This window comes from Myotis nattereri (assembly GCF_964212035.1).
Source record: "Myotis nattereri genome assembly, chromosome: X".
Lineage (NCBI taxonomy): Eukaryota > Metazoa > Chordata > Mammalia > Chiroptera > Vespertilionidae > Myotis > Myotis nattereri.
The window spans coordinates 102,855,906-102,879,139 of NC_138078.1; the positions used below are offsets into that span (position 1 = coordinate 102,855,906).

General features: G+C 37.5%; 1 protein-coding gene across 1 annotated transcript in view; it reads right to left on the bottom strand.

Annotated features, from left to right (window-relative positions):
- TRPC5 (transient receptor potential cation channel subfamily C member 5) overlaps positions 1–23,234 on the bottom strand; it is a gene marked incomplete at its 5' end in the record, with an annotated part of 332,647 nt that overhangs the window by 177,415 nt on the left and 131,998 nt on the right. The gene's annotated exons all lie outside the window — the stretch shown is intronic.

The window sequence follows — 23,234 nt, forward strand, 5'->3', positions numbered from 1 at the left end:
AGATAAGCACACACACTCTCTGTTCACTCATGGTTTTTTTCCTCTATTATTACAAACCAAGGAACTGATAGATCTTAAAATATGATTCAAATCTGGGAAGTAAATGGTCTGTTTTACATGCACCACATCTAAAGCCAGTTTTTCATAAAATTTACTTTAAAATAAAACCTATTATTGAGTTCCTGCAATGTGTTTAACTTTCTCTGTGATAAAATACCGCAGTCTTTGCCTTCAATTGGATAGAATGAATCACAGTATAGAGCTTTTGCCTTGTAGTTCACAGATCAAATTCATGAATCTTTATCATTGACTCCTTATATTAGCCCTGTGAGTTAGAAATGGCTATCCTTCCCAGGGTAGAAAATGAGGCTCAGATCCATTAGGTGATTGGCTCCTTTCTCTCCTATCTCTGGGACGTCTAGTGTTCTCTGGAAGCTGAGTTTTACCAAAGTTTTTTACATGCCTTTCATTACCAAACTGATTTGGCAGCAAAAAGAAGTAGAAATATGATAAAGGGATTCTTGTCTCATCTTGATGTAAGAGAGATGAAGACATGAATCTTCCTTAAAAATTTGCCTCACTTTTCCAGGTAATTACATCCCTGTTTTGGCAGAGGGAAAAGCATATATTATACTAAGTGGCATTTGCATTTCATGTGCTTGTGATCTTCTGGGAAGTCAGTATTTGAAGATGAGTGTTACCTCTTGCCCTGAATAGGCCTAAATAACAAATTAGTCTCTACATAAAAATCTCAGACAGATAGGGTACTGTTTGGCTGTCTTGAGAAATACTGATATTTTCCTGTGCTACTTTCAAGTGACAGGAAAGTGGTGCTTAGAGTAAGCATTTGTCACTAAAAAGCAAATGACTTTAATAATACTAATTGTAGACTGCCTCCATGTCTCCATTATAAACAAAAGGAAGAAGGAAGAAGAGACACTGTGATCTCCTGGAGAGAGACTCAGTAATGAAACTCAGTTTATATTTATTTAGCCAATCAATATGAATATGGTAGAAGGTTTCCATGTGCCTATCAATATGCTGGTCACCTTTGGAGGATATGAAAGAAAAGATCCCTGCCTTCATTATCTTTTACCTGAACCTTTTCACAGCCTTATAATTGATCATCCTGATGCCATTCTCTCCCCTCCAGATTGTCTATCACACTATCCCATGTAACACAAACTTGATTCCATTTTACTCTTTCTTGGTTGATTTCTTGCTGTTTTTGTTATAAAATCAACACTTCGTGATGAGGTCTACCAGGTCTTGGCTGTGTTTGCCTCTCCAACTTCATCTTAAGCCATTTTCTCACCCTCATCCACTATTTTTATTATTTTACTTTTAAATTACAGTTGACATACAATATTATATTACTTTCAGGTGTACAACATAGTGGTTCTACATTTATATAACTTACAAAATAATCACCTCAATAAATCTAGTTCCCGTCTGACATCATACATAGTTATTACAATATTATTGACTTTGTTCCCTGTGTTCTACTTATATCCTCATGACTATTTTTCAGCCTTGTGGAGCTTCTTTCAATTTTTCCAACATGCCAAGTTCCCTGACCCCCAAGATCTTTGATCAGCACCTGGAACACTCTTCTTCAGCTCTTTTCATCTTTCCAACCTCAACAACATGCCACCTCTCCAGAGCAATCCCCACTAACTACCCTCTATAAAGTAGTTCCTTCATATTCTTTTCTTCGTTGTACTCTTTCCTCTTCATTCTTTTTTTAAAAAATATATTTTATTGATTTTTTACAGAGAGGAAGGGAGAGAGATAGAGAGTTAGAAACATCGATGAGAGAGAGACATCGATCAGCTGCCTCCTGCACATTTCCCACTGGGGATGTGCCCGCAACCCAGGTACATGCCCTTGACCGGAATCGAACCTGGGACCTTTCAGTCTGCAGGCCGACGCTCTATCCACTGAGCCAAACCGGTTTCGGCCCTCTTCATTCTTAATGCTTATTTCAATTTGTAGTTATATATTTCTTTTTCTTATTGGACAATTGCCTGCTCTGTTCAATTATCCTTAAAACTCAAGTGCAGAAATTGCATTTGTCCTGTTTTTTTTCAGTATCTACGCCTAGCTAATTCCTGGCATACCATGAATGCTTGATATATATTTGATGAAAAATGAGTAAACCTCCCAATATTCTCTCATCTTACTCCAACCCACCCTCAGTTCTAGCCATACTGGGCCATGTTCTCTGAGTTGCCATTTTATGACCCTGTCTTTGCACATGGCTTCTTCCAACAAAATCCTTCTCAGCTCCAGCACCTTGCTCATAGGTCCCTTTCTCTGTGAAGCCTTCCCCCAATATCCCCAGGTTAGCCAATCTTCCTTTGAATTCTCCATGGACACTTGAATCACAATTCTCCAATGTCACCCAACTGCATGTTTGTCCTACTGCCACTAGGGTAAGAATACTTGGTTTCCTGTCTTCCCTGTATGCACACATGGTCTAGAACATGATGGTGCTGAACAAATGAATATTTAATGAGCAACTACAGCCTAGCTGAGGAGGATTGGCAAGGTCGTGGGACGAAGTGATAAATTATGTGTTACTGATTTGAAGCTTTGGGATTTCAGAAAGGGCTCAATGAGGGCTGTATACCTGAGAGATTACATGGAGAAAGTAACTATTAGGCCAGGGCTTGGAGAATAAATTAAATGTAAAAATGTGAGGGTAATCCAGGCACTGCAGAGTGCAAGAATGAAGGTGATGATTGATCATGGATTAGTTGGGAAACAGTGGTATAATAAGATAAAGGGATTAGAGGTGAGCTGAAATTCCATAACCTCAATTTTTCCATCTAAAAATGATCTTAAAACATTTGCTGACCATTTGCCACTTAAAAGGCTACCATAGAAGACAGGTTGAATGTCTTTTCAGATAGTGTCACTGGTACTGCTACAGAAAAATCTGTGCCCACAGCTGTGTGGGAAACTGAAGACAAATGTCTCCCAGGGAAAGATGAGAATGAGTGGAACTAACTAAATTGGTGCACTATCATGTTTCAGGCACCATGCCAGGAGCTGGTACAATAAAATAATTATTATAGTTTTGAATATTTAATATGTCCGAGGCACTGTGCCAGGTACTGCAGTGGCACTATTACTACTATTGGTTCTAGTAGTAATAATAATGAAGGCAACAAGTAGTAGCATTCATTAAACTCACACTATGTGCTAGATTGTGGGTTATAGTACTAAAGAGAGAGGACAGTAAAATCACGGTAATTTGAGAATTGAAGTATCATTACATGATATATCAATTCAAAGTCTAGCTTTACTTTTAATCTCTTGCATTTGAAATTCATCTGGCCTAGTTCATTCCAGTGAGTTGTGCTATATTATTTCTCTGTAAAGAAAAATACCTCCCCCAGAGGTTAGCCAGATATTATACTATTAGAGTCACTCTTTTGAATTAGGACACTAAAATTATCTCTGGAAGGGATAACAAATAATGTGGCTGAACACAAATAACACCTTAACTTGGATTCCTTGATTAGGAAAGTTGTTGGGGCCTTGGGAGTACAGAGGGTTTGTCTAGGACAAGGAAGATGTGATGGAGGAGAAAGAAAATCTCTATGTTTCCATATTCACTTTTACAATATGTATTGAGTGATGTAAAATGGGTTCCTGACATTGTCTATCTACATGTAGGCTTATGTAGATGTCTAATGAATCGCCTAATGCCCTGCCCTCTTCCAATCCTCACAGCTTTAGCATCAGCCTTGCTCTGGGTTCTGAGACCAATCCTTTCTCCATATGCTTGCTGTTAGTCTTACTCTATCATTATTCTGGAAAAGTAACTAACAATGGAATTTCCTGAGGGTTTATTATTGGGAAGGTGCCTTCCCATCACTCTTTACCTTTATACTTGGCAGATTGCACTCATCTGCCATTAACCTAAGCCAAGAGATGGAGTTGGCATTCCCATCCTTATGCACTGGCCTTGAGGTGTGTTCTTAACTGGACAAAATTATACCAGCCAACACTTCATACCATTATATGAGTGAACCCCACTCCCAAAGTAGTCCCCCAAGCATAAAATATTAGAAATGGTCTAATAGTCTGCCTCAGGGGTCTTATCATGCTCTCTATTTTCTGTGATGCTAGCCAGAGGAGTTTGTATAATGGCATCTGTGACATTTGTAGGCTTAAATCTGTGACAATTTGTAGGCTTAAACGCGAAATCAATGGACTGGGCAGAAGGCCAAGGAGCAAAGTGGTTTTGCCAAATATCAGCCCAGATCACTGCCCATCTCAGGCCTTTGTTAAGATAAAAGACTTGCTTTCCACCTAACTAAAAAAAAGTACGTTTGGAGGGACATGGCATCTGTGCATGGCTTGCACTCAGTGCCATGAAGATTGATCTTGAATAGTGAAACCCTTGTGACCTCTCACCCTTATCCACATTTACCTATTCACTTGTGCATCTCTTTAGAGCTCTTTAAGGCAAGTAGATTTAATTTGATAAACTTGTACACTTTCAAGTGTGAATGGCAGATAATAAACACATTCAATGAATATATACCAGGCACTGTGACAGAAGCTGATGATAATGGCTGAGTGGCTTAACACAATGCCTCTTCTAGGAAAAAAATTACGTTTGAACAGGAACCTTGAATGTTCAATTATAAGAGTGACTGAAGTGGAAATTTCATGTTCAAAGGCACAGGAATGGGCTGGTTAGAAGAAGGGCGCACATGTGTGTGTGCATGCGTGTGTGTGTGCATGTGCATGCATGCACATTTGGTGGGGTATTAATTTTGAGAGGATTTTGGCTCTTTTTCAGAGTAACACTCTGAGAACTTCTTAATTTTAGTGGAAGAACACTAATCTTTCCCAGAAAGGTCCAAATCTTGAATGTCCTGCAAGGGACATCAAAGATCATCTAGAATCTCCTGCCCAATGAAAAAGTCCCCTTAGTTAATGAGAACATCTACTGATTGAAAACTCACCACTTTCTCATCTGATTGGAGAATACTTACTTCCAGCAAATCCTTCTCTATGTTCAGCTGAAATCACCTACTACAACTTCTATTCCATGGTCCCAGGTATGATCTCTGGAGCAGCATTAAGCAAAACTCTGTTTTTTCCACATGACTACCCATTCAAATGTTTGATTTCAGTTCTCATGTCTCTCTCTGCCCTGAGTGTCCCCTTCAATAGAATTATGACCATCCTAGTGGTTTGCTTCTAGTTACACAATACTCTTTCTTTCTTAAAGTATGATGTTCAGCCTGGCTGGCGTGGCTCAGTGGTTGAGCATAGATCACGGGAGGTCACGGTTTAATTCCGGGTCAGGGTGCATGTCCAGGTTGTAGTGTCAATCTCCAGTGTGTGACATGCAGGAGGCAGCTGATCAATGATTCTTTCTCATCATTGATCTCTCTCTCTCTCTCTCTCTCTCTCTCTCTCTCTCTCTCTGTCTCTCTTTCTCTCTCTACCTCTCTCTCTCTCTCTCTCTCTCTCTCTACCTTCCACTTTGAAATCAATAAAAATATATATTAAAAAGTATGATGCTTAGAAATGAACCCAGTGCTCTAGAATGGTCACGCCAGCACATATTATGCTGTGGCTATTTTTTCTTCTTTTATTCATTCAGCAGTGCTTTTTTGAGATCAAGATAATATAACATCCTGTTTCAGAATGCACTCTAAACCATCCTGCATAGTGTTGTATTTGTAGTATTATGTTTTTAATTTGTGTACATTTTATTAATCTAATACTTTTATTAATTTACAGATAATAAATTGACACTAAGCACATATCATGTGCCAGATATGTATATGCTAAAAGTTTCACATACATTTTTAAAATTATTCCTCACTTTTTAAAGACAGTTACCATTATTATCTCTAACTTCACAGATAAGAAACCTGAGGCACAGAGAGGTTAAGTAAATGGCTTAAGTTCACACAACTATTAAGTAGTGAAAATGGGGCAAGAGCCAAGCTTCTGACTCGAGTCTACCTTCTTAACTAGTTCAATGAAGATAGGTTCTTTTGTATGCTCCTTAGTGCCTACAATAGTGCTAAGACTTGTAGCTATATGCTACAATTCAACTAATATTTGTTATATACCTACTATTTGTCATGCAGGGCCAGAATACTTGATAGTGGGAAATACAAATTTAAGTGAGACATAGCCCTTGCCTTGAATCAACTCCAAGTCCAGAGGGAAAGGCAAAAATAAAAATAAGTTAAATGTACTACTGTGAGATAAAGATTCTAATATATAGTAGGGACACAAAGTGTTCCTACTCTACCTGGGGAGGTAATTGAAGACCATGTAATATTTGAGCTATGTCTAGGAGGATTGATTGGAGTTTGAGAGACAGCAATGTAGCGATGATCATTCTAGATGATGATACAGCATGTGCTGAGGTGTGGGTTTATAAAATACAATGTATTTTAAGAGAACATTGACTTTCTATTCTTCAAACCTCTCAAGCATGTGACCACTTTGAAACACCTGCACATGCAGTTCAGTCTCTATAGTCCTCTTCCACTGGATCTTCATAGTTTCTTTCTTATCGTGTAGGTTTGAGATCAAGTGTCATCTCCTCAGCTTCCAAGCACAGCAAGCCCCTCACCTTCTATCTCATTACCCTTACTTGATTTTCTTCAATAACTTATCACTACTTGAAATGACCATATTTTTATTTATGATTTTAATATATAGCTTTCCAACCAAAATGTAAATCCCATAATTACAATGACCTTATCTGTCATATTTACTACTCTATACCCAGAACCTAGCAATAATAGATTCTCAGTAGGCATATGGTATTGAATTACTACACAAAATAGTGGTGTAGATAGATAGCAATGGGGAAATGCTCTGTTGGTTGAACTCCACTTTTTTTTTTTAAATATATTTTATTGATTTTTCACAGAGAGGAAGGGAGAGAGATAGAAAGCCAGAAACATCGATGAGAGAGAAACATCGATCAGCCGCCTCCCGCACATCTCCCACTGGGGATGCGCCCGCAACCCAGGCACACGCCCCTGACCAGAATCGAACCCGGGACCCCTCAGTCCACAGGCTGACACTCCATCCACCGAGCCAAACCGGTTTCGGCTGAACTCCACTTTTGATTGGATGTGTAACCTCCTCCACCCCATGCAGCCTTGTGCATAGACAAAAAGCCCCTCTACCTCAAGAAGAGTCTTAATTAGTCTAAGTTAATATTGCAAATTCCATTTCTTTGGCCAGTAATTGAACTAGATTTCAGCATTTGATGCAATTCCTGACAATGAGATATGCTGAAGGACTTATGGGAAAGTTTTCTTTGTTCTTTTTATTTTCAACAATAAAGATTTTTTAAAAAAAGAAAATATCTTGGTGAGCTCAAGAAATATCTTGATATCTTAAAGAAGATGAAAATAAAATGTTTTAGTATCACAGCAAAAATAGACTTAAAAGAAAATGCTAAATTTTATTTTATTAAAATTAAGAATTTTTTGTTATTCAAAAGACCCTCTTAAAGGATAAAAAGGCGAATTGACTGAGTGAGATTATTTCAATGCACACAACTAGCAAATAGCTTATATCTAGAATTTATAGGAATGGCTACAAAGCAATAAGGAAAAGACAGATAACTCGATAGAAAATGGGCAAAAGATTGAAACAGGTACATCAAAAAAAAAAGAAGGAATCTAAGTTTTATTTAAATTTTTATACATCTATAGGATTGCCTAGCAATGTTAACATTGTGAATATACATAAACATTTCTAGTGTGCATAGTTCTATTCCAATATTGGGCTCTATTTTTTCCACAATTAGTAATTTTCCTAAACTATGTTTTTAAGAGTAAAATAAAAAGGTACATATAATCCCATTTTGTAATAAGATATAAGCTTAAATGATTCAGAGAGATTGTGAAACAATTGTATTTGCGATAATAAAAGTAAAAATGTTTTAAATAAAAGGTGTGTGTGTGTGTGTGTGTGTGTGTGTGTGTTTAAATAGAATACTTATAAAGACTTAGAAAAATAGTTAGGGAATCAATATCCCAGGTTTACTTTGCTAGTAATTTTCTATATTTCCATTTATATTCCCTCTCTCTGAAAGATATAAAATTAAGATTAGCAATTTACAGCTTTTATAATCTTCAATGCTTTTATAGAGAAAGTCCTGAAGTAAACATCCTTTAATATTCTAAACATTTTCACTTTTTATAACCATAGCAATTTCTGTTCCTGTTTTGGTTCTACTAGTCAGGAAAAATGGCCAGGGTTTCCTACCAGCTGTTTCTTTTTTTATTTATTTATGTATTTGTTTATTTATATATGTATTTATTCTGTTTCTTGTTTATTTTAATGCTTTTAAAATTTTATTGGGGTGACATATAGGTTTCATGTGTGGATTACTAATTTATAAAATCTGTATATAGGACCATGTGCCCACCACCCAAAGTCAGATCTTCTCCTGTCACCTCATATTAGGACCCTTTTCTTCCCCCACCTCCCTCCTTCTGGCAACCACCACACTGCTGTTTGTGTTCATAAGTTTCTGTTTTATATTTCACATATGAGTTAAATCATATAGTTCTTAACTTTTTCTGTTTGACTTATTTCACTTCACATAATATTCTCAAGGTCCATCTATGTTGTTGTAAATTCTGTATTTCATCCTTTCCTATGGCCGTGTAGTACTCCATTGTGTATCTATACCACATCTTCTTTATCCAGTCCTCTATTATAGGGCACTTTGGCTGTTTCAAACTCTTGGCCACTGTGAATAATGCTGCAATGAACATAGGGGTGCATATGACTTTGTGTATAAGTGATTTTGAGGTTTTCAGATATATGCACAAGAGTGGGATTGTTGGGTCGTATGGTAGCTCTATTTTTTATTTTTTTATTTTTTATTTTTTTAAATATATTTTATTGATTTTTTACAGAGAGGAAGGGAGAGAGATAGAGAGTTAGAAACATCGATGAGAGAGAAACATCGATCAGCTGCCTCCTGCACATCTCCTACTGGGGATATGCCTGCAACCCAGGTACATGCCCTTGACCGGAATCAAACCTAGGACCTTTCAGTCCGCAGGCCGACGCTCTATCCACTGAGCCAAACCGGTTTCGGCTATTTTTTATTTTTTGAGGAATCGACAGATGGCTTTTCAAAGTGGTTGTACCAGTCTACATTCCCACCGGCAGTGAATGAGGGTTCCCTTTTCCCCACAACCTCTCCAACACTTGTTGCTTGTCTTGTTGATAACGGCTACTCTAACAGGTGTATGGTGCTATCTCATTGCAGTTTTAATTTGCATTTCCCTGATTGCCAGTGAGGTTGAACATCTTTTCATATATCTATTGGCTGTTTGTATGTCTTCTTGAGAGAGGTGTACTTTCAGGTCCTCTGCCTACTTTTTGATTGGATTGTTTATTTGTTTGGTGTTGAGTTTTATGAGTTCTTTATATATTTTGAAAATTAAACCTTTGTTGGAGGAGCTATTGTTGTAAATATCATCTCCCATCTGTTTGGCTGCCTGTTTGTTTTGTTGTCTGTTTCTTTTGCTGTGTAGAAGCTCTTCAGTTTGATATAGTCCCATTCATTTATTTTTGCCTTTACCTCCCTTGCCTTTGGGGTCAAGTCCATAAAATGTTCTCTAACATCAAGGTCCATAAAAGTTTGGTACTTATATTTTTTCTATGTGACTTATATTTTTGGGTCGCATGTTTAAGTCTTTGATCCATTGTACATGGGGACAAACTGCAATCCAGTTTCATTTGTTTGAATGTGGCTTTCTAGTTTTCCCCGCACCATTTATTAAAGAGACTATCTTTACTCCAATGTGCACTTCTGACTCCTTTGTCAAAAATTATCTGTCCATATACATTTGGTTTTATAGCTGGGCTCTCTATTCTGTTCCATTGATTTGTGTATCTGTTTCTCTGCCAATACCATGTTGTTTTGATTATTGTAGCTTTGTAGTATATTTTGAAGTCAGGTGGCATGATACCTCCAGTATTGTTCTTTTTTCAGGATTTTTTTGGCTATTCTGGGTCTTTTGTGGTTCCATACAAATCTGATGATTGCTCCTTCTATTTCTTTAAAAACTGACATTGGGATTTTGATGGGGATTGCATTAAATATGTATATTGCTTTGGGTAAAATGGCCATTTTAACTATGTCGACTCTTCCAATCCATGAAAATGGGGTATTTTTCCATTTCGTTGTGTCCTTTTCAATCTGTTTAAAAAATGTTTTGCAATTTTTAGCATATAGGTCTATCACATTCATTGTTAAGTTTATTCCTAGGTATTTTATTCTTTTGGTTTCTATTGGAAAAGGAATTGTTTTCTCCATTTCTTTTTCTGAAGTTTTTTTGTTGGCATACAGGAAGGCAATGGATTTTTGCACATTGATTTTGTATCCTGTAATTTGACAGTATTTGTTTATTGTTTCCAGTAGTTTTTTGGTAGAGTCTTTATGGTTTTCTATATACCATCATGTCATCTGCAAAAAGTGACAGTTTGACTTCTTCTTTCCCTATTTGGATGCTTTTTATTTCTTTCTCTTGCCTTATTGCTCTGGTTAGAACTTCCAATACTATCTATAATAATAAAAGCATAATATGCTAATTAGACCAGACATTCTTCTGGATGACCTTCCAGACAAAGCCAGGGCTCTGAGGGAAGCCTGGGCCCAGGTGCTTGCCTGTGGCCAGAGGAAAGCCTAGATCCCGGGTGCCAGAGAGAAGTCTGGCTCCCAGGTGCTGGAGGGAAACTGGTGCCGGCAGCCAGGGGAAGGAAGGCCTACTCTTGCACATATTTCATGCATTGGGCCTCTAGTTTTGAATAAGAGTGGTGAGAGTGGACATCCTTGTCTTATTCCTGATCTTAGGGGAAAAGCTTTCAGTTTTTCACCATTTAGTATGATATTGGCTGAGGGTTTATCATATATGTCCGTTATTAAGCTGAGGTACTTTCCTTTTATTCCTATTTTATTCAGGGTTTTAATCATAAATGGATGTTGTATCTTATCAAATGCTTCTTCTGCATCTATTGACAAGATCGAGAAATGATTTTTATCCTTTCTTTTGTTAATGTGGTGTATTAAGTTCATTGATTTGCAAATGCTGAACCATCCTTGTGCCCCTGGAATGAATCGCACTTGATCATGATGTATTATTTTTTTGGATGTACTTATGTGTTCGATTAGATAGTATTTTGGTTAGGATTTTTGAGTATGTATTCATCAGGGATATTGGTTTGTAGTTTTTTTTATTTTTTATTATATTGTGTGTGTGTGTGTGTGTGTGTGTGTCTGTGTTATCTTTGCCAGGTTTTGGTATCAGAGTTTTATTGGCTTCATAGAAAGTGTTAGGAAGTATTGCCTCTTCTTCAATTTTTTGAAAAAGTTGGCAAAAAATAGGCTTTAATTGTTCCTTGAATGTTTGGTAGAATTCACTGGTGAAGCCATCTGGTCCTGGACTTTTTTTGGGGGGGAGATTTTGATGGTTGTTTCAATTTCCTCATGGCTGATCGGTCTATTTAGATTTTCCATTTCTTCCATTTAGTCTAAGAAGGTTATATATGTATAGGAACTTATCCATTTCTTTTAGGTTATTTAATTTGGTGCCATAAAGGCTTTCATAATATTCTAGTATGATCCTTTGTTTATCTGTGATGTCTGTGGTGATTTCTCCTCTCTCATTTCTGATTTTGTTTATATGGGTCTTATCCCTTTTTTCCTTAGTGAGTCTGGCCAGGGGTTTGTCAATTTTATTAATCTTTCCAAAGAACCAGTTCTTTGTTTTATTGATTTTTTGTATAGTCTTTTCGTTCTCTATTTCATTTAATTCTGTTCTGATTTTTATTATTTCCTTTCTCCTGTTAACTTTTGGTTGCTTTTGTTCTTCTTTTTTCTAGTCTTTTAAGGTGTGATATTCGGTTGTTTACTTGGAATTTCTCTTGTTTCTTGAGATAGGCCTGTAGTGATATAAACTTCTCTCTTATTACAGCTTTCGCTGCATCCCAGAAGTTTTGATATGTTGTGTTATCATTCTCCTTTGTCTCTCTATATCTTTTGATCTCATCTTTCATTTATTCTTTGACCCAGTCATTTTTTACTAGTATGTTGTTTGATCTCCATGTATTTGTAGATATTTTTATCCTTTTTATGCAGTTGATTTCTAATTTTATGGCATCGTGGTCAGAAAATATACTTGGAATAACTTCAATCTTTTTGAATTTGTTGATGCTTGTTCTGTGACCCAGCATATGGTCTATCCTTGAGAATGTTCCATGTGCACTGGAGAAGAATGCATAATCTGATGTTCTGGGATGGAATGTTCTCTAAATGTTGATTATATCTATTTGGTTTAGTGTTTCATTTAAGGTTGCTAGTTCTTTTTAATCCTTTCTTTTGTTAATGTGGTGTATTATGTTGATTGATTTGCAAATGCTGAACCATCTTTGTGCCCCTGTAATGAATCCCACTTGATTGTGATGTATTATTTTTTTAGATGTACTTATGTGTTCGATTAGCTAGTATTTTGGTTAGGGTTTGTTTGGTTGATCTGTCTAGAGCTGTCAATGGAGTATTAAGGTCTTCAACTATAATTGTGTTTTGATCTGTTTCTCCCTTTAGTTTTGTAACTGTTTAATATATTTTGGTGCTCCCTGTTTGGATGCATATATATTAAGAAGTGTTATATTTCCTTCCCTTTATCATCATAAAGTGTCCATCTTTGTCTCTTGTTATCGTTGTTACTTTGAGATCTATTTTGTCATATATAAGTATGTCTACACCTGCTTTTTTGTGGATGTTATTTGCTTGAAAAATCATTTTCTACCCTTTGACTTTGAATCTACCTTTGTCTCTGCTGTTTAGATGTGTCTTTTATAGGCAGCATATGGTTGGGTTTTGTTTTTTATCCAATCTGCTACTCTGTGCCTCTTTACTGGTGAATTTAGGCCATTTATATTTAGGGTAATTATTGATGTATGAGGATTTCCTATAGCTATTTTATCTTTTGTTTTCTGGTAACTCTGTGCCTCATTGGTTCTTTTTCTTTATGCTTCTATCTGTTGTTTTTGTTTGGTCGTATTCCATATATCTTTCCTCTGTTTCTTCTTTTTTTCTTTTTATTTATTATTTTTTTTATTGCTTAAAGTATTACAAAGAGTATTACATATGTCTCCTTTTTTTTTCCCCCGCCCTTGACAATCCCCTGGTCTCCCCTATCCCCCAGTGTCTTATGTCCATTGGTTATGCTTATATGCATGCATACAAGTCCTTCAGTTGATCCCTTACCCACCCCCCTCCTGCCCTCCCACCCTCCCCGGCCTTGCTGCTACAGTTTGATAGTCTGTTTGAGGCAGCTCTGCCTCTGTATATATTTTTGTTCATAAGTTTATAATGGTCTTTATTATCCAGAAATGAGTGAGATCATGTGATATTTTTCCTTCATTGACTGGCTTATTTCACTTAGCATAATGCTCTCCAGTTCCATCCATGACGTTGCAAATGGTAAGAGTTCCTTCTTTTTTACAGCAGCATAGCATTCCAATGTGTAGATGTACCACAGTTTTCTAATCCATTCATCTACTGATGGGCACTTAGGCTGTTTCCAGATCTTAGCTATGGTGAATTGTGCTGCTATGAACATAGAGGTGCATATATCCTTTCTGATTGGTGTTTCTGGTTTCTTGGGATATATTCCTAGAAGTGGGATCACAGGGTCAAATGGGAGTTCCATTTTTAGTTTTTTGAGGAAACTCCATACTGTCTTCCATAGTGGCTGCACCAGTCTGCATTCCCACCAGCAGTGCACAAGTGTTCCTTTTTCTCCACATCCTCTCCAGCACTTGTCGTTTGTTGAATTGTTGATGATAGCCAGTCTGACAGGTGTGAGATGGTACCTCATTGTTCTTTTGATTTGCATCTCTCAGATGATTAGCGACTTTGAGCATGTTTTCATATGTCTTTTGGCTTTCTGAATGTCCTCTTTTAAAAGGTGTCTATTTAGGTCCTTTGCCCATTTTTTGATTGGATTGTTTATCTTCCTTTAGTTGAGTTGTATGAGTTCCCTATAAATGTTGGGGGTTAAACCCTTATCAGTGATAGCATTGGCAAATATGTTCTCCCATGTAGTGGGCTTTCTTGTTGTTTTGTTGATGGTTTTTTGCTGTGCAGAAACTTTTTATTTTGATGTAGTCCCATTTGTTTATTTTCTCTTTAGTTTCCAATGCCCTAGTATCTGTATTGGTGAAGAAATTGCTTCGGCATATGTCTGAGATTTTGTTGCCTTTGTATTCTTCTAGTATTTTTATGGTTTCCCCTCGTATATTTAAGTCCTTTATCCATTTTGAGTTTATTTTTGTGTATGGTGTAAGTTGGTGGTCTAGTTTCATTTTCTTGCATGTATCTGTCCAATTTTCCCAACACCATTTTTTTAAAATATATTTTATTGATTTTTTACAGAGAGGAAGGGAGAGAGATAGAGAGTTAGAAACATCGATGAGAGAGAAACATCGATCAGCTGCCTCCTGCACATCTCCTACTGGGGATATGCCCGCAACCCAGGTACATGCCCTTGACCGGAATCGAACCTGGGACCTTTCAGTCCGCAGGCCGACGCTCTATCCTCTGAGCCAAACCGGTTTCGGCCCCAACACCATTTATTGAAGAGACTATCTTGACTCCATTGTATGTTCTTGCCTCATTTGACAAATATTAATTGAGCGTATTGGTTGGGGCTGATTTCTGGGTTCTCTATTCTATTCCATTGATCTATATGTCTGTTCTTGTGCCAGTACCAGGCAGTTTTGAGAACAATGGCTTTGCAATACAGCTTGATATCTGGTATTGAGATCCCACCTACTTTGTTCTTTCTCAGGGTCGCTGCAGCTATTCGGGGTCGTTTTTTATTTCAGATGAATTTTTGGAGAGTTCGTTCTAGGTCTGTGAAATATGCCATTGGTATTTTAATGGGAAGTGCGTTGAATTTATAGATTGCTTTGGGCAGTATGGACATTTTAATGATGTTGATTCTACCGATCCAAGAACATGGTATGTTCTTCCATCTCTTTATGTCTTCCTCTATCTCTATTTTCAACATCCTGTAGTTTTCTCAGTAGAGGTCTTTTACCTCTTTAGTTAAGTTTATTCCTAGGTAGCTTAATTTTTTTGGTGCGATGGTAAATGGGATTGCTTTTTTAATCTCTCTTTCTGCAAATTCACTATTGGTGTATAGAAATGCCATAGATTTCTTGGCGTTAATTTTGTATCCTGCTACATTGCCGAATTCTTTTATTAAGTCTAATAGTTTTTTGATGGAGTCTTTAGGGTTTTTTAAGTATAACATCATGTCATCTGCAAATAAGGACAGTTTTACTTCTTCTTTTCCAATTTGGATGCCTTTTATTTCTTCTTCTTGTCTAATTGCAACGGCTAATACTTCCAGTACTATGTTGAACAGGAGTGGTGAGAGTGGGCATCCCTGTCTTGTTCCTGTTCTTAGGGGAAAGGGTGTTAGTTTTTGTCCATTGAGTAGGATGTTGGCTGTGGGTTTGTCATATATGGCTTTTATTATGTTGAGGTATGATCCTTCAATTCCCACCTTGCTGAGAGTTTTTATCAAAAATGGGTGTTGGATTTTGTCAAACGCTTTTTCTGCATCAATTAATATGACTATGTGGTTTTTTTCTTTCAATTTGTTTATGTGATGTATCACGTTTATTGATTTGCGGATATTGTACCATCCTTGCATCTCTGGGATAAATCCTACTTGGTCATGGTGTATGATCTTTCTGATGTACTGCTGGATCCGATTTGCTAAGATTTTCTTGAGGATTTTGGCATCTATGTTCATGAGGGATATTGGCCTGTAACTCTCTTTCATTGTGTTGTCTTTACCTGGTTTTGGTATTAGGGTGATGCTGGCTTCAAAGAATGAGCTTGGAAGTGTTCCTTCCTCTTGGATTTTTTGCAGTAGTCTGAGGAGGATAGGTTTTAGTTCTTCCTTGAATGTTTTGTAAAACTCCCCTGTGAAGCCGTCTGGTCCTGGGCTTTTGTTTGCTGGAAGCTTTTTGATGACTGCTTCAATTTCTTCCATAGTTATTGGCCTATTGAGATTTTTAGATTCTTCCTTATTAAGTTTTGGAATGTTGTATTTTTCTAGGAATATGTCCATTTCCTCCAGGTTGTCTAGTTTGTTGGAGTAGAGTTGTCCATAGTATTTTTTAACAATCATTTGTATTTCTGTGGGATCTGTTGTTATTTCGCCTCTTTCATTTCTGATTTTGTTGATTTGGGTCCTCTCTCTTTGCTTCTTGGTGAGCCTGGCTAGAGGTTTGTCAATCTTGTTTATCCTTTCAAAGTACCAGCTCTTTGTTTCATTGATTTTCTGTATTGTTTTTTTTTGGTCTCTATGTCATTTATTTCTGCTCTAATCTTTATTATCTCCTTCCTTCTGCTCACTCTGGGGTTTTCTTGTTGCTCTCTTTCTAATTCTTTGAGCTGTAGATTTAGATGATTTACTACCATTTTTTCTTGTTTGTTGAGATAGGCCTGTAGAGCTATAAACTTCCCTCTCAGGACTGCTTCCATTCTATCCCAAAGCTTTTGGATTGTTGTGTTTTCATTGTCATTAGTTTCCAGGATGTTTTTAATTTCTTCTTTGATCTCATTGGTAACCCAATCAATATTTAATAACATGCTATTCAGCTTCCAAGTGTTTGAGTATTTTGAGTTGTTTTTATTGTAGTTTATTTCTAATATTATGCCATCGTGGTCTGAGAATATGCTTGGTATGATTTCAACCTTCTTGAATTTGGGGAGACTTTGTTTGTGACCCCATATGTGGTCTATTTTTGAATATGTCTTATGAGCATTGAGAAGAACATATATTTTGTGGCTTTGGGGTGAAGTGTTCTGAAGATGTCAATTTAGTCCATCTGATCTAGTGGGTCATTTAGGATTGCTGTTTCTTTGCTGAGTTTTTGTCTAGCGGGTTTATCCAGTGATGTCAGTGGTGTATTAAAGTCCCCTACTATGATTGTATTGTTGTTGATCTCCCCCCCTGATATCTTCCAGGAGTTTTCTTATGTATGTGGGTGTTCCTGCATTGGGTGCATATATGTTTATCAGGGTTATATCCTCTTGTTGTATTGATCCCTTTAGTATTATGAAGTGGCCTCCCTTATCTCTTGTTATGGCCTTCACTTTGAGGTCTATTTTGTCTGATATAAGTATTGCTACCCCAGCTTTTTTTTCATTTCCATTTGCCTGAAAGATATTCTTCCATCCCTTCACTTTCAGTCTGTGTGAGTCCCTTCTAATGAGGTGGGTCTCTTGTAGACAGCAGATGTATGGGTCATGTTTTTTTATCCATTCAGCCACTCGATGTCTTTTGGTTGGAGCATTTAGTCCATTTACGTTTAAAGTTATTATTGAAAGGTACTTGTTTGTAGCCATTTCTATTTTTTTGTGTGGCTGTTTTCTTTCTGGGCTTTTTAGTTCTTTTTACACCAGTCCCTTTAGCATTTCTTGCATTGCTGGCTTGGTGGTGATAATCTCCCTTAGCCTTTTTTCGTCTGTGAAGCTTCTTATTTCCCCTTCAATTTTGAATGATAGCCTTGCTGGATAGAGTATTCTTGGATTCAGTCCTTTGCTTTGCATCACTTTGTAAATTTCTGTCCATTCTTTTCTGGCCTGATGTGTTTCTGTTGAGAAATCATTTGGTAATCTGATGGGGGATCCTTTGTAGGTAAGTCTCTGTTTCTCTCTTGCAGCCTTTAAGATTCTGTCTTTGTCTTGTACATTTGCCATCGTTATTATGACGTGTCTTGATGTGGGTCTTTTAGGGTTCATTTTGCCCTGGACTCTCTGTACTTGTGTAACTTTTTTCTTCCCCATATCTGAAGAAATCTGACATTATTTCTTCAAATAGATTTTCTAATCCTTGCTGCTCTTCTTGTTCTTCTTGCAGCCCTATTATGCGTATGTTACTTCGTTTCATGTTGTCCCGAAGCTCCCTTAGGCTATCCTCCTGCTTTTTAATTTTTTTCTCCAGTTGCTGTTCAGATTGAGCTTGTTTCTCTGCCTTATCTTCTAATTCACTAATTCGGTCCTCTGGTTCTTATAGTCTGCTGTTGAAACGTTCCATGGTGTTTTTGATTGTAGCTATATCACTTTTCATTTCTTCCTGATTCTTGCATAGGTTGTTGATTTTCTCATCCATCCGGTGAATGAATTGTACAACCATTATTCTGAATTCTTTTTCTGTCATGTTGCATGCTTCAACTTCATTAATTTCCTTTCTTGGCGACTCCTCATTGTCTTTCCTCTGGGTTTTGTGTCGTCTCTTCATTCTGATTATCTCCCGATGGTTCAAACGTCGAGTTGCGTGGGCCTGGGCTGTGTGCAGTGTGAGCTTCCCACCACCCTAGCGTCACTGAAGAGCTCTGACACTAAGATGTGTGGTTGTTGTGGGTTGGTGGGAACCAGGCTCGCTCAGAGTCAGTGTTGTCAGCACTCAATGTGGCCTCGTATGCACCCTTAGAATCAGGGACCCTGCCTGCACCGTGCTGGAACAGAGACCCCCCTGAAGCATGTTGAAAACCAGAGCCCCCTAGCCTGCGCCAGGAGTCAGAGTTCCCCAAGAATCCAGTATCAGAGTCTCTGTTGCTTCGCGCGACCTTGCCTTGAGAATCAGGGTCCCTGTGTGCCCTTGCACCAGGAATTGGAGTCACTGGCTCTTAGTATGAATGCACAGGGAATCAGGATCTCAGGCACAGGTGATAAGAAACACAGTCAAGTCACTGGTGCTTGGTGCTGCCTCCTGCCCAGAGAATCAGGGTCCCTGGGCCTGTGATATGCAGGACAAATTCCCGGTTTTCGCGCGATTGCTCCCAGCCCAGGACTCCGAAGCTGGCAGTGAGCTTAGGATCAGTTCCAGGTGTTCGCGGGATTGCTCCCAGCCCAGGACACCTGAACCTGGCCCTAAGAGGGATCAGGTCCAAGGTGCTTGTGCACTTCCAGGCTAAGGTTCCTGGAGCGCTCATGCCCTGGCATGGATAGGTCTATCAGTTAGTTACTCTGGTGCTGCCCCCAAGCCTGCGGGAAGGGGGGATGGGCTCTGTTACTCACGGATCTGCAGCTGGGATTTCTGAACTTTTGGTGTCCACAGGTCTGTAGCTGTGGTCACAGGTCTCTGTCCCCAGTGGCTGCTGCGTCCTGGTATGAGTCTGAGATCAGACTGGGTGGTGCTGAGGCCAGGATCCTAGTCTCATGCAGCTCTGTTTCCCAAGATGGCGTGGTCGCCGTGCCTGTGCTGGCTGCCCAGGAGTGTCCGCGCAGGGAGCGGGACTCCACTGCTTAAGACTGCCCAGTTTAGCAGCCCCTTAGAAGACCTGCAGAATCTAACTGTCCCTGGCTCATACACACACACCACATACGTCCACACACTCCTCTATCACTTCCTTGAGCTCTCACACTCCCTCCCTCCCTACCTTCCTGCTGGTCGCCATTTTTCGTATATCTCTTCTTTTTTTCTTTATTGATTAAGGTATTACATATGTGTCCTTATTCCCCCATTGGTGTTCAGGCCCCCACTTATGCACTCACCCCCCCCCCATGGTCTGTGTCCATAGTTTAGGCTTATATGCATGCATACAAGTCCTTTGGTTGATCTCTCCCCCTTACCTCCACCCTCCCTTACCTTCCCTCTGAGGTTTGATGGTCTGATTGATGCTTCTCTGTCTCTGGATCTGTGTCTTGTTTGGGGAATTTCTATGTGTGGTTGCCGTTAGTTTTATAAAAAGTGAAGTTGCATATATTAGCTGTACTGGTTAATAATGTGGATTTTCTAATCAAAGAAAACACTATAATTTCAAGAGAAACATCAAAAGTGCTTTATTCAAAGTAATGTCCATTGCTAGCTACACATTTCCCCCATCTTTCAGATAATTTGTGGATACCATCCCAATAGAACTTTTCTTGTTTTGAGGCAAACCATTTAGAGACCCAATTTGCAACTTCTTTGTACGTTTTGAAGTGCTGCTCAGAAAGTACTTGTGCCATCGATCAGAACAAGTGGTAATCTGAAGGAACAAAGTCTGGTGAATACGGTGGGTTGGTTAATACTTCCCAGGCCATATCTTTTAACGTGTCTTTAACTGGTTTTGAAGTGTGTGATGGTGCGTTATCATGAAGCAAAATTACTTTGCTGTGTCTTCTGGCCCATTCTGGTCATTTTGTGATCAAAGCCTGGTTGAGATGGACCTGGACGTTCTTTGTCTTTCACATCGAAATCATCACTTTTAAAGCGTTTGAATCAGCATTCACAACTATCTTGAGATGGAGCATGTTCACCATAAGCTTCCGGAAGTATATGATAACTTTCAGAAGCACTTTTCTTCAAACTAAAGTAATGAATTAAAACTTCCCGCAAATGCTCTTTTTTTTTGGCATGAAATTTGACATTCTTAAACATAAAAAGATCTATGATGTTAACATCTTCAGAAAACTTGACATATGAAGTTTTGAAGCTTGTTGTCAATACAACAAAATAGCATACATATCAAATTGCATATTTATGAATCTATTGAAAAAAATCCGCATTATTAACTGGTACACCTAGTATACTATAGTTTTTTTCCCCTTTTGAGTGCATCTGATCTTCATCTTCCTTTGCCTGTTCATACCTGTCCCTCTTTCCCTTGTATGTTCTTAACAAGAGATGTAAAAAAAGTATTTCCCGTTGTGCCTATGAATGTCGTAATTTGCATGTGATAACAAAGACTTTGATAGCCACCTTGAGATTCTGAGGATAGCCAACCTAAAAGTTGGAGCTTACATTCTGAGGATGGCATAAATTTGGTCTTTTATGACATCTCTGAGCCACTTAATTAATCAATTTGAGAGATGCTCAACCTCTAGACTTCCAGTATTGTGAGATGAAAACTCCCTTTTTGTTAACCCTCTTTTGGCATGTTTTTCTGTTATAAGACGTCAAAATCATTCTAAGTGACAAGATTCTCTGGAAAATTACCAAAATCAAATCAGAAATAGATATCCTGAACATATTAATAATCATACCAAAAATTAAAATATTTTGAAATATCTACCAATTAAAATTAATTCAGCTCAGGTGATTTTATAGCTATATATAAAACTTAAAAAATACAGATGGTATCTTTATATTAAAAAATATTTTAGCTTTGGCTGGGATAGCTCAATTGATTGTCAGCCCATGCACCAAAGGGTTGCAAGTTTGATTACCAGTCTGGGCACATGCCCCGGTTGCAGGCTCAATCTCCAGTAGGAGGCATGCAAGAGGTAGCCAAATGATGTTTTTCTCTTACATTGATGTTTCTCTCTCACCATCTCCCTTCCTCTCCCTCTAAAATAAAACAAATATATAAATATTTCAGATTATAGAAAAAGAAAAAAGTCTCTATTAATTCTACAGAGCTAGCATAATCTTAATGATAAACAATTAATAAAGGAACCCCAAATGAAAACTATAGACAAATTTCAACGATGAAAATAGTTCCCATAATTCTAAATAAACAGTAGTGTATTTGAAGAGTAATACAGTATAACTAAGTAGAATTTATCGTAAGGATACAAGCGTGGTTCAATATAAGGAAATTTTCAATATAATTCAGTAAATAAGTCTATAATTTAATGGAAAGAAAACATGATTATATTAATAAAAATAATTTGATATAAGTCAGCATCTATTCCTTAAAAATTGGAATAGAAATTAACTACTTATGCACAAAAGACTCTTTACCTCAAATCAATAAAAAAAATCACAATAAATTATGAAATACTGGACCTATTGCTATTAAAGTCACAAACAAGATAGGGATGCCATTATCAGCACTATTATTCACTTTTAAAGTTATGCATAATGTAATAGAGATATGAAAATGTTATAAATATTTAACAGAGGAGACAAATTACCTTTATAAGCAGATAATATATTTGTATAAATAAACACCCAGGAAACTTTTGAAGTCTGGTAGAATGAATAAGATTCTTTGGTAAGGTGACAGAATGTAAGAAAAATGTACAAATATCAACTACTTTGAAAAATTGATAACACGAGTTATCATAATCACTCATAAATTGAAATGGAAAAAGTCCAATGCACTTTAGTGACATCTTAAGATATCTATGAATAAATTTACCTAGAAAATAACAGGATCCATGTAAAAGAAGCCACTGAAGGTGATAAAACAAGACCAAAGAAAATAGGGAAACACAGTATGCTACTGAAAGACTCTAATAAAAATATGATTTCTTATTAAATTAAGATATAAATTTAAAAAGCATTCCATTTGTGTTTATGGAGCTGGACAAGAAAGTAAAGTTTAAATGAAAGGATAAATGTGTAAAAATTTTCTAAGTAATTTTGATTAAGAAAAAAATGACATTATTAAAAATGACAGAGGAAGCACCTTCAAAAACCCATATCTCCACTAATGCAATGATTTACCTAGCAAAACACCACCAGAATCAACTTTTTTGGAACTCTGGAATCTAATAAAAACTTACAACCAGAGTAGTGCTTAGTGAAGAAAGAAGCTACTCAATTTTGGTAAGAAGGTGTTGTGGCATTTTTACTGAACTTCTGACCATTCCCTACTCCTTAGCTTAGAGACAGCCATGGGGATAGTGGCCTGCATTTCTAGTGTGGGTTGCTGGTGCCAAGATGAAAGGAAATATGGATTTTAATCTCAAAGAATTGTGATTGTATATTTTGACTGATTTAATTCCTATATATTGAATTGCTCTATGAAAAAGAGGGGTCATCTCAGAGGATTGACTTTTTTTACCCCTCTTTGGGATTTCTCAGAGTTGGAGCAGCCTCTGCAGCAGTGTTAGCCAAATGCTAAATGGTAGATTTGAGCATGTAGAAGAAAGAATCAGTGAAGTTGAAGCCATATCAATCGAAATAATCCAGTTTGAGGAGCATAAAGTAAAAAAGAATGAAAAGAGGTAAATAGCACCTCAGAGGTATGTGAGACACTATCACCAACAGATGCATAATAGGTGCCCCAGAAAGAGAGGAGAAACAGAAACAGGCAGAAAGTAAATTTGAGAAAATAATGACCCAAAAGTTCCAAAATTTGATAAAACACATTAATTTATATATTCAAGAAGGCCAACAAACTCCAAGATGGCTAAACTCAAAGAGATTCCACACTGAAACACATCATAACCAAACTGTCAA